The sequence below is a fragment of the Podarcis gaigeae genome (assembly GCF_964106915.1).
Source record: "Podarcis gaigeae genome assembly, chromosome: 10".
Taxonomy (NCBI): domain Eukaryota; kingdom Metazoa; phylum Chordata; class Lepidosauria; order Squamata; family Lacertidae; genus Podarcis; species Podarcis gaigeae.
Window position 1 is genome coordinate 35164962 of NC_139686.1, and position 13127 is coordinate 35178088.

General features: G+C 40.9%; 1 long non-coding RNA gene across 3 annotated transcripts in view; it reads right to left on the reverse strand.

Moving 5' to 3' along the window:
• Positions 1–13127, reverse strand: part of LOC310825398 — a 69009-nt gene that overhangs the window by 33718 nt on the left and 22164 nt on the right. For all 3 annotated transcript variants that reach the window (XR_014555270.1, XR_014555271.1, XR_014555272.1), the window contains one exon: positions 4940–5049. This is a non-coding gene — a long non-coding RNA (uncharacterized lncRNA). The remainder of the gene's footprint in view (positions 1–4939; positions 5050–13127) is intronic.

A 13127-nucleotide genomic window follows, 5' to 3' on the forward strand; every position in this document is an offset into this window, starting at 1 on the left:
AAAAACTTCCATTTGTGTGGCATCAACATTTGTGGACTACAGCCTACTTCATCAGATGCATGGAACGTTACCTTGAGTTAGCAGGTGTTTGTAAGATACAACTCAGGATAACACACAATACACCTGATGAAGTGAACTGTAGCCCACAAAAGATTACTCCATAATAAATTAATTGGGCTTTGAGGTGTCTCATGAGTCTGTGGTGTTTTTTGCATCAACCAACTAACACAATCTCCCCTCTGGGAATTCTCTGTAGTGTATCTTTTCCCCCTTTACTCTACTTTTCTTTTCTCTTCAAAAGTTAATTTTAAATAGACTTTATAAATGACATTTCACTGAATTATTTTTATGTAAAGTGCTTCAGGCACCAGTTAAGAGCTATATAAATAAAAATGATTAAGCAATTAATATTAACAAAAAGAAATTACAACTGCCACACTGCTGTGGGCGGTGAATAATGTCACACTGATGAAAGATTTGTTATGATATTAGTCAATTAAAGCTGTCTATAAATGATCTTGTTTTTACTATTGCCACACCCACTTCCACTAAACAATCATAAATTGCATTTTGGATTATTTGGGGTAAGACGAGTGTTGCTGTCATTTAAGTTCAAGGGCCAGCATTTCTTCTGTAGCTTCTGAAGTGATTGAATTGACTTTTCTTGATCATACAACTTAGTTCTCTTAAGTTCCAGTAAAAGAGTTTACTCCTGAAGCCTTTCTCATGAATAAGTATACCACACGGCTGTGGAGGTTTAGGATCAGAGCTTTCCTTCTCCTAGATGAATAATCTTCCCAGGTTGATGAGCCCCATCTGCCCCTTGCTTCCTTCTACAGAATGTGCAGAAACCATCTTCTTGACTGTGGGACCCACGACTGGTCTTGTCTGATCAATCCACCAGACCCTGTCTTCACATCCATGGGAAGTCCCTAACTCACTGAGGGTTTGAGGCCCATCTGCTACCTCACCTGGTTTAGCCAGCCAGTCGAAGCCGTTCTCTGATTGTGTCCGCTGTCACATGGTCTACCAGGTTCAATTGCTTTGTGGAGATAATTCTAACGGGGGAAATGGAAAGTGGGGAATGAGTAACGTTCTTCCTCCACTCCAGATTGCCCTCACCACAAGCAGTTTGAGCAAAGAAAAGCTATTCATGGTGAGGGCAATCTGGAGCAAACGGGTCATTTGGGCTACAGTTAAAGGCATTTGCATACAATGTATACTTTGGGCCATGCATGTACTAAAAAGCACATCAGGGACACAGAAACATGTTCTACTTTTTATTGTGGGTTAAGAGTAGCAGATTTGACACTAGGACCATCTGCCATTACTTCTCTTTTGTATCATGATGCCAGCCCAGTCAAAAGCAATTAAATGTGTTTTGCCATTAAAATATGGAGATAATTATGATGAATTACAGTTTTAAAATGGCCTTCAAAATTATGCATATGCTAGGTATATTCCTCACAGCTACTGAGGTAAAAAAGAATTTAAAAAAATCCTGCCCTTGTGAAATATTCCATCTATTTTATTAATGATGTTAGCTCTGTAATGAGATACCTACAAGGAAGTTTCAGAGATGAAGAACCTGACAGTCATTAGCAATCTATTTATAACTCAGAAAGTTTCTTTGCGAAGGAGATAACAGAGCCACAGCATTCTTCTTGCTTGCTGTTGGACAAACTATACATTGTCCAAAGCTCTGTGTTGTTATTTTTCATCATGTCACAAAATCAATACAGTGTAAAAATACCGCAAGGAAACGGCAAAAGGAGGGAAATTATATCTGTTTTCAATTAGGTAGTCCTATGAGTGTGTCTTCAAATATTATTCATAATTTTAATTGAAGTTCTTTGAACTCTGTCAAAATTGTCCAAAGCCTTCAGGCAATCCTTTCCACATCAGGTCGTGAAGAAACCCTGAACATCTGCTGAGGATCCCTGTTTGCTATGCAGTACAGTGGTACCTCGGGTTAAGTACGTAATTCGTTCCGGAGGTCCGTACTTAACCTGAAACTGTTCTTAACCTGAGCACCACTTTAGCTAATGGGGCTTCCTGCTGCTGCCGTGCCGCCACAGCACGATTTCTGTTCTCACCCTGAAGCAAAGTTCTTAACCTGAAGCACTATTTCTGGGTTAGCGGAGTGTGTAACCTGAAGCGTATGTAACCTGAAGCGTATGTAATCCGAGGTACCACTGTACTCTGCAGCATGTTCTAAGCCCTCATTTGGCTCACTGCTGCCCCACCCCACTTCCAGACACCATTGGCTTAGACCATTTATGTGGAATGCAAAACCTTGCTCGGTGCCATCACATCAGCATCTCATATATTTCATGTTGAGCCTCAATTACAGATGAGAGAGAAATTCAATTCAGCTGGCATTTAAAGGTGAACCTACATAATTCACACTTTCCGAAATAAAATGCAAAACACAACACAGCTGTCCTTCAAAATTCACACTTCTTTGTATCTTGCAATGCAGTTCTGCATATGTTGGTGAAAACGACATACATTATATACAGGGAAGATTGCTTTGCAAAAAATGTGCATCTGAAAATTGTATACAAATATATGAGGAGAAATGAGCACTGAAACGAGCACTTTAAAATGCAAAATGTGAAGAGCTGAAGACTGGAAAAAGAAGATACAGAGAGAAACCAAAACTGGCAGATCCACACATCCCTAGCCTCCATGAAACCCCACAATCAAAGTGGGGACCAAAGTAAACAATACACCAAATCCATAGGAACGTTGGGAGCTGCCTTTTACAGGTCAGACCATGGGTCTACCTAACTCAGAATTCCTTATACTAACTGGTAGCACCTTTCCCAGGATTTCAGACAGGGGACAGGATGTCAGGATTGAACCTGGGGCCTTCTGTGTGCAAAGCAGATGCTCTACAGCCGAGGTACAACCCGTAACAAGGGAGGAATAAGGATCTACATGGGGGGCTCAGACCAGCAGAGCTTCCTATCCATCAATAGGTCATTGTAGAGGCAGCATGAGGGGCAAGGGCTGCCGAGGAGCTGGCAGATCCAACCTCCAAGGAGCTCACCACAGCTGTCACTGCCACGATGGCAGCTGCCATGGGCAATGCATTCCTTGGAGGCCAGATCTGCTGCCCCAGGATCCTGCCAGCTGAGGATGTTGGCTCACCTTTTCTTATGAGTGTGCTAGCCCTGGCCCTTCCCCTTGCTTATTAAAGTAATGCTTTTTAGTTTGGGGGAGTTACTGGATACAGGATGCACAGAGGGGGGAGGTTTAACTCTGCCCTCTCCGTGCCACAGTTCTGGTGAAAACCTCCTCCCCTTGGAGCCACTACAGTGGTACCTCGGGTTACATATGCTTCAAGTTACATACGCTTTAGGTTACAGACTCCGCTAACCCAGAAATAGTACCTCAGGTTAAAAATTTTGTTTCAGGTTGAGAACAGAAATCGTGCTCTGGTGCCGCCGCGGCAGCAGGAGGCCCCATTAGCTAAAGTGGTGTTTCAGGTTAAGAAGAGTTTCAGGTTAAGAACGGACCTCCAGAACAAATTAAGCACTTAACCCAAGGTACCACTGTATTCTTCTTCGCAGAAGGAAGCTGAATTTGTGGCCATGGCAGCCTCCTTTCCTGAAGAAACAGCACCTTCCAGGGGTGGAGTGTTCACAGGCACTGCAATTTTCATTGGGACCACAACACAAATATCGAAGAATACTGTTTGGAATATCAAAAAATGTGAAAAGGTGGGGGTGTCTCTCTCTCTCTCTCTCTCTCTCTCTCTGTGTGTGTGTGTGTGTGTGTGTGTGTGTGTGTAGAAGTGCATGGCTCGCTTCTAAAAAAAAGTGCAATGCCAATCCAGCTGCCACAAAAGATTACTTAGAAAAAGACACACAATCTTTGTAGATTTCACTGCTTTATTAAAAAAATACAGTGACACTGAGGTGTCATTTGTTTGTGTGTGATTTTAAAACATTGATATAATATATTCCATCTCCCTCCACTGTTTTTGGCTTTGTCGTCCTAGTTAACAGCTGCCAATGCACTGCCATACTTTTTACCCCCTGGCAGATCAGGCAAATTGCTCCCAACAGGACAGCTGCCAATCAACATAATGGCAAAAGGTGTTAGGTGGGCAACAAGGATCAGTCTTCTGCACACAGAACAGTGAAAAATCTTTTCAAAACACTCACTTTCAACAGACCAAGGCCTGGGGCTATTTTTTTGGGTGGGGGAGCCCTCATGTTAACATTTACCAATGTAAATTTAGTATCTCTTCAACTTCCATAATTAATTTTTCAAAATAATGTGAATGTTTTAATAAGCAGGCTATTGCTATATAATTTTTTGATTAGGCATTCATCTGAAAAGCTCCTTAATCAAATACTATTGAAGAAAATCAGTGTTCAGATTATCTGTTCATTTGCAAGGTTAATTTTTTCATGCTATTCTGAGAACTGCTTTTTATTATTTGGCATGGTACATGGTATCTGTGCTTGCCCTGTATATTAATTCATTCCATCAACAATTTCAAAGGAGTCACTCAGGATTTCAGGATTAAAAATCTCATATCACAGAGAATTGTAGCTTGATGAGAAAAGTCTTTCAGGCCATAAATATTTCTGAAAAATACTGTTTCACCAATGAAATATTAATCAGGATGCTTCTGTTATATGAGTCATAGGGAAGAAAGAGTTTGCACCTCTTGTCGTATAATTAACTGACTGACAACCTTTGACTAATGAAAACACTGCATGGCACTCAAAAGCTTCAGTTTTATTTAACAGGATTGGTACAATATATATATATATATGAAACCACCATCACTCTGATTTATGTATCCATAATCAGATCTGGAAAGCAAGTCATTATATTTTAAAAGTTGCCTAGAACAAAGTTATCCCAAACAGATGAAATAATTAAATTTTAAAAAAATAATAAGAAGAATTTCCCTTACCTGAGATAGAGCCTTGAATCCTTCTATGAAGGAAAGCAGAGGTTTCACATAGACATCTTGTGAGCTTGTCTGCCCCATGAGGATGAGAAGAAGAGTAGTATTTCGTCTCCCTAGTTTGCAAAGGAAAAAAGATCAGATACTCAGGGAGGCTTAAATATACAAGGAGTTTAGGTTTCGGTCAGTCTAACACTGTCATCTTTCAAATATCATTCATAACCCAACAAGTTGGTGAAGAAGTTTCACTGAGGCAATGAGAACACAGACACTATAGAACAGCCTTCAGCGACGGTGTCCTCCAGAGGTTTTGGATTACTGGCTGAGACTGAAGGGAGTTGTAGTCCAAAACCTCTGGAAGGCAAGAGGATGGTGAATAAATTAGATTCAATTCTCATATTAAGGCAAACCGATCTAATCTCAAACAGTCCAAAACAACACACAATTCAAAATGGGTCTCTCATTCAAAATTTGCACTTCTCCGAATTTTGTAATGCAGTTCTCTATTCAAAAAATGTATACAAAAATGCATATACGAGGATAAAGTGTGAATAAAAATGCATATATTAATGTAAATAATATACAAATGTTTATAGATATTGTGGAAATTTTATTAGGGGAATGATATCATATTGTGGAAAATTGCTTTGCAAAAATTGCATATCAGGAAAAATGGGATAGAAAATGTATTCGGAGAAATTCAAACTGAAATGCTGAGGCACGACTTCTTTTTTAAAAAATTAAAAACTGAAGATTTAATTGTTAACTGTTAATTATTAAAGATAACATCCCTTTGATCCTTTGCCAAGTCATCATTTTTCTTAGTCACTGTATTATGAATTGATCCAAGATGCATGTCACCTCAGCCCACCCACTGCAAGCTGGTCTTGCTTCTCAATAAACAAGCAGCCCTCGTGACCAATGGGGAAGGAGTTATTAGCATGCAAGAGCCAATCAGAACACAAGCAAGCTACTCTATGTCAGCATTTTCTGTATGTGAGAGGCGAAAGTTTCAGTCAGAAACCCAGTTTGAGTTAGATGGTTTTATTAATTCACTGATTGATTGATTGATTGATTGATTGATTGATTGATTGATATTTGACCCACCCTTCACCATAATGTCCCAGGGTACCTTGCAGGGATTTAAAAACACAAAATAATTTTAAAACCAATCACAAACCAGAAGAATTGAGGCTGCAATTACAAACCCTTCCCCCTTTGTGCTGGGCCATGAGAGAGGCGGTGGACTGGACACCAGTGTCTCTCCCCCCAGTTCTGTCACTGCCCTCTATCTGCAGGATGGGGCCACCATCCCACGCCCAGAACACTTTGAGCAGGTCACACAGAAAACTGCATGCTGGTGGCACTGGCTCAAGCCCAGTGTGGACCCAACTGCTACACGAGCTCAAGATTAGCATAGCTATAGGCTGCCTGCCATCTTCTGCTAGTATAGGTGGCAGGGCTGCTCCATTCAGCTCAACCTCTGCCTGTTTGGGCTTTCGACTGCAGCCTAAGTCTGTAGAGCAGCCATCAGTCCAGCAGACTCCAGTGAGATGTATGCACAATGGCAGGTGCTAAAAGAAATGCAGAAAAGGAAGCGTGTATATAAGCAGCAGCAGCAACCTGAATCCCAGCACCTTTTGGTGTGGATAAAAGATTTATCCACATAAAACCATTTATCCAAATAACAGAGCCTGACTTAACAATAATACCCCAAATTGTTGCTGTTTAACTGCCATTTAACAGCCACACTCTAGGGAGTGTGGCTGTTAAATCAATACCCGCACTCTTACTATTGCATTGCAAATCCCTTTTATCCCTGATAAAAGCATCATCACTTAATCTTTACGTGATTCTTGTGCATATGCACTGCCTCCTCCTGCAACTGGGAGGCAAATTGATGGGGGGGGAAAACATTTGCATCATTGCATCTTTTCAAATGTACTCCCATCAGTTTAATGGAGCCCTATTACATCAGTTCAAGGAGAGAACATTGAAATAGGAGTAAGAGTAGCCATGTTCTGGGGTTATAAACACACCACACCTAGCTTCGGTTTCAATCTCTGTTTAAATTCAGCTTGCTTTTGTTTTGTTTTTGAAGAGGTGGTTCTGAAAATAATGGCGGAATGTGGGGTTAATGGCCAGAAAGAAAGCCAGCCCATGGCACAAATCAAACAGTGTTTAGGACTAGTTTATTAGCAAAATGTAGCCAACATCTGGAGGGCACCATGTTGGCTACCCCTGCTCTGATTTATTGTTAATCACAAACATTGCTAGGCAATGCCCCATCTATATTGACAGATGCTTAGAAATCCAGCAGTTATTCGTTGGATTTGAGGCCAAGACAATTTAAAATAAACTGACTCTTCCATCACAATTAGAGGGCATGCCAATCACAATGAATCTCATTCACACTGAGTTGCAGCCTCAAATATTTGGGCGCCGCAATGCAAGCCCTATGGGGATCTGAAAGGTCTTATGACTTGTGGGATCAGGAAATCTAGAGCAGGGAAGCATGAGTTTGAAATTGTGGGAAAGGTTTTGTTACTCAAACATTTATGAAGTATTCATCAAAGTAAATAGGGCAGGATCCAGGTTGAGGAGACCGTAGGAAAGCTCCCTCTGGTGGGACCCCTCTGCCATTGGGGGGCCCCGGTGGATTTAACTGGCAGTGAACAGCAGTACAGTGGTACCTCAGGTTACAAACGCTTCAGGTTACAGATGCTTCAGGTTACAGACTCTGCTTTTTTATATATATATAAATATTTATTAAGATTTTTGTAAAAGAAAAGCATAAGTAACAAACAACAACTTATATCATAACAAAATTTCATAACTTGTTTAGACTTCCTCATGTCTCCTGCTCCCACTTACAGTGTTAAGAAGTTTTTTTCAAGCAAATTATCATCTTGTTTGCAATCTTATATCCACTCGTTTAAATATAATCTAATAGTTCTCCCAAAGGGTTTGTCTTTTCCTTAATCTCACTTATCATCAAATTCCAATCTAGTTTAGTGGTGGCCAGTTATTTATGATCAAGCATCCTTCTTAACATTCAATCAAATTACAATATTTTTGTAAATAAATTTTAAATTTATTCCAATTTTCTTCAATCCTTTCTTCTCCCAGGTCACGGATTCTGCCGGTCATCTCTGCAAGTTGCATATAGTCTATCAGCTGTATCTGCCATTTTTCCAGTGTGGGTAGATCTTGAGTCTTCCAATTCTTGGCAATGAGTATCCTTGCTGCTGTTGTTGCGTACATAAAAAATGTTCGGTCCTTCTTTAACACCTTCTGGCCGACAATACCCAGGAGGAAGGCCTCTGGTTTCTTAGTGAAGGTATACTTAAATACCTTTTTCAACTCATTATATATCATTTCCCAGAAGGCCTTCACTTTAGGGCAGGTCCACCAGAGGTGAAAGAATGTTCCTTCATTTTCCTTACATTTCCAACATTTATTATCAGACGAATGGTATATTTTGGCAAGTTTAACTGGGGTCATGTACCATCTATATATCATTTTCATTACATTTTCCTTCAAAGCATTACATGCAGTGAAGTTCAGCCCAGTGGTCCACAACCTTTCCCAGTCCTCAAACATAATGTTATGCCCAATATCCTGTGCCCACCAGGTTACAGACTCTGCTAACCCAGAAATAGTACCTTGGGTTAAGAACTTTGCTTCAGCATGAGAACAGAAATCGTGCTCCGGCAGCACGGCAGCAGCGGGAGGCCCCATTAGCTAAAGTGGTGCTTCAGGTTAAGAATGGACCTCCAGAACGAATTAAGTTCTTAACCCGAGGTACCACTGTACTCCAAACTGCCCTAAACTTCTTAGCCGTGGCACCATTTTAACTTACCCCAATGGCCTCCCTATTGTGTTGTTCTGAAGCACTGAGGATAATTTAAATGGAAAATAATCCTACCTGCCTGTTGCTAATCAGTACACCAGAAAAGAGTTTGATTGGTGTGAGGGGGGATGTACATGACTGAGTTTTCTGGAGAGCTATAACCCCCATAAAGTCCCAAGGATACCCAGTACTTATGTTGGGACAGAACACTAAGTGTCAGTAAAGTATTCTGAGAAGCTAAAGGTATTAATGTTCATTAAGTAAAATAAGCAGGGATGACTTTAAATAGGGATGGTGACATCTGTTCCTTTGAGCACCAAATATACACTCTTTCCGGTAAGTTCTGGTTGAAAAAAAGCCGTTCTTAACACTCTAGTAAGCAGATTTTTCAAATTCTTCCGGACAACGTTCCAGATATCACTGCGGGGTGACGGGCGGTATTAAATGAAATTGTCACATAATGTGTTTTAGAAATCCTGAATTATTCATCTGTTGTTCATAAATTTCTGATATTTTGTGGGAAAATATCCCCCCACATACACCAATATGCTAATGGCCCCTTTGCACAGAAGGGCTCCTCCCCTTAATTTTCCAATCCCCCATCCCTGTTCTGAACTGGAGGTAGTTTAAAAAAACCAAAAAACTAAGAGGATTTATTTAAAGCCAAATTTGTATTTTTTGTTGTTTATTTCATCCTTTCTTCTCACAGGATCATAAACAGCAGCATGAAATAAATATGGGAAACTGCAAAACAGCTTTACTTCATGAATGTGGATTTTAAAGACCAAACATTTATGTTAAGAAATAAAAAACACCCCCACAGTGCTTAAGACTGCAGAACATTTGTAACAATTTGTTTTCCTTTGCTAAAATGTTTTTTCAAAATACATTGAAAAACACTTTTCTGCAATGCATATAAAACAGAGGTGGGGGAACTAAACCTTAAAATCAAAAAAAGTTTCATCATCTGTAGCAGAATATGGAACCACAACAGCATCCTAATAAGTTGCCAGAAACAGACTTGGCATTTAATGTAATTTTTAAAATGCATGTTTAATTTATGCAACAATGTGTGTTTTCCTCTGATACATCCCAGGAGGAACTTGCAGACTGCACTCTGACTGGAGGAATCATAGATAAGATCACCTTCCAAAGTGCTCTGCAATGCATCCTAAAAGAAAGAATTGTAGGAGTCTACCCAAGAGCACCTGATAGGTAAATTTGCAAGAACAGGGAGGCAGATACGACTCTCACCAAATGATGGAGGAGGAGTTTTCAGGCCAGGATCATCAGCCTTGGGTTTTTGTAGGGAGGTCAAGGTGAGAGATGCTATTGTAATATTTTTCTCAAGGTGCAGGACTCCAAAGGATGCCTTTGTGTGGGTGTTCCTATAGTTGTTGTATGATAATGTCACTGCAAATCCAGGAAATGTGTTGCAATTTTCTCAGCGAACAAGGAAAAGTAAACGCAACATACAATTTCCAAGTAGGCTTTCTCTCTAAACTGACAGAAGCATTCCTGATTCACCTTGTGTTAAATAGGAAAATAAGCACCTAGTCCCCTTCAGAGTACACTATAAGCTTTTTTTTGTTTTTAATTATAATAATTTCTTGTTCTTAACCTCGATGGGAGCTAATTATCTTGCATAAGCTCATATCAAATTTTCAGATACTTTAATTCTGAAAGGTGCATGAGTCAGAGAGAAAGGAAAAGTCAGGAGGATAAAGAATGCTAATAAGCATGTTCAAACAGCCAAAGGAAAACACAGATATTATATTGATATATAAGTTTACAAAGTAAGCACATGATCTCTTATGATTCACAGGAATCAAAAGTAGCCTGGAAAGGCTGGCTTCCCCAGACCCATCAATCTTCATTTTCCCTTCAACCCTCAATGCTACACCAGCTCTCTAACCTTCGCTCCCACCTGAAAAAAGAAAGATTGCATGTTGTTGTTTAGTCGTTTAGTTGTGTCCGACTCTTCGTGACCCCATGGACCAGAGCAGGCCAGGCACTCCTGTCTTCCACTGCCTCCCGCAGTTTGGTCAAACTCATGTTGGTAGCTTCGAGAACACTGTCCAACCATCTCGTCCTCTGTCATCCCCTTCTCCTTGTGCCCGCCATCTTTCCCAACATCAGGGTCTTTTCCAGGGAGTCTTCTCTCCTCATGAGGTGGCCAAAGTATTGGAGCCTCAGCTTCAGGATCTGTCCTTCCAGTGAGCACTCAGGGCTGATTTCTTTAAGATTGCATAGGGCTTAAGATTGCATAGGATTTAAGATTGCATAGGGATTGCTTATTCCTTGCTGTTGTGCCAAGAAAACAGCAGCGCATCAGCACATGGCACCATTGGGCTCACTGCTATTATCTGTCATGTGCTGCTTAACTATTTTCCCCTGACCTGGACCTCCAAGCAACACCAAGCCAGAGGCACACTTAGGCGTTGGTGAAACATGTTTTGCTGCCTGAGGCAAAACAGAAAGGTGCCACACCCACTGCCACCCCATCACCAAAGTCTTGCTTACCGGGGTCATGTGGTAGTTTCCAGTGGGATTCCATGATGTCTCACAGAACACTCACAGCACCGTGCAGAGCTCCATGAGATTTTGCCAGAAGCAACTCTGGCAGTGGTGACAGGGGTGGGCAAGGTGCCCATAGGGGTGCTGCCATGTGGGATTCCGCTGCCTGAGGTAGGCTGCTTCACTTCTCCTCATGGACAGCTTGTCTCTGCTGCCTAGGGCTGATAAGAGCTGGAGCCAACAACTTCCGGAAGGCCACAGGTTTCCCACTCCTGTATTCGACAGACTTTAGAAATTATTTTTGATGGTGAGTTAGTTGTTCCATAACAAGATGGCCCCATTATAGTCTGCACCACGATTGAATCCCTGTGCTGTGTTTTGGTCTTTCCAGTATGCAGCGATTTCTGCTCTGTGGGGAGATGATAAACTAGTTCCTTGTGTGATGCTTCTGCTTAGTCTTCTGGAAAAGCATCCAGTAATGCTCCTCTAAGAGCCATATGAGTTATTTGTTCTGTGATGTTCAGCCTCAACATTTGCCTTCCAATAACATTAATAACTGGACATGAATATCACATGTGGATACAAGCCCCATATCGTCTCCAACAACTGTTGGATCACAGGTTGAATAAGTTTTTGAAACTTGACAGGGTTAAAGATGCTAGCTAGTTAATACCTTCAACTCTTGGCAATAATGGATTTCATAGGTCTACACGGAAACATTCACCCCACTGGGGTTTATTAAAAAAAAATATTGTTCAACTGCTGCCAGATTCCCAAATGGATTTTATTCCTTTAGAAGTGCCGCAGGTGCCAATTTTTAAGTGCCAATTTTTGTAACATGTTGGGAGGTTGAAACAAGTAACTTCTCAAAACGAGTTAACAAGTGTGCTACTGTCTGAAAGAAAATCTTATTGCTAACCATGTTGGGTTACTTTCTGAAAAGCAAACTCCTAGGTTTTCTATGACCAATTCACCTCTCTCTTGCCAGTCATTCATAGACATAAACATAGAATTGTAGAGTTGGAAAGGGACCATGAGGATCATCTAGTCCAACTCCCTGCAGTGGCAGTTGAACCCACAAACCTGAGATTAAGAGTCACATGCTCTTTGAGCCGAGCTATCCATCAGTGCTAATATGAACTTTCCATAACGTGGCACCCACCTACTACATTAGCCACAGCCAAAGGCTTGAAGTTAGGGGAATCCGGTCTATATTTGCTGAGGAACCTCTTCCCTTTCATGTAGGCTATATCACTGAACATCCCAAATGTTGTGCATGCTGAAAGGAACCTAATATTTTATTGCTCACAAGAGAGCAGAACTCTATAGATTGCTTCCTACCCAGATAATAAATTCTCAGATATGCCAAATTTATGAAAGCAAGCCTTACCAGAGTCAACTGCAAAATGAATTACCAAGTGCCCTGCTCAACTTATTTCCTACTCTTAATTAAGATAAAGCAAGTCCTCTCTGAATTAATCTTTAAATAGCTTAATATCAGACATTAGGGTAGATCACGTTATTAAAAATTATGTGATCTGGGTCAATAGCAGCAATCATTACAAGGGTTATAGAACTCACTTCAGTGGCAGTGTGTAGCCTGTTTTCTCTTCCCCTTTCTGCCTTTGATAGAAAAGGAGGATAATGATCCTGCGGAAAGAACTGTTAGGGCAAATTATCAATGGCAGACTCGCAAATTTCAAAAGCACCCTATGCGATGCTAAAATTTGCTGCTGCCCCCTTGCTTCTCATGCTCAATTTGACACCATTTCTACACCAACCCCTGTGGTAACCAGTCACACTGCCCTAAAGCCACTTCTGAAA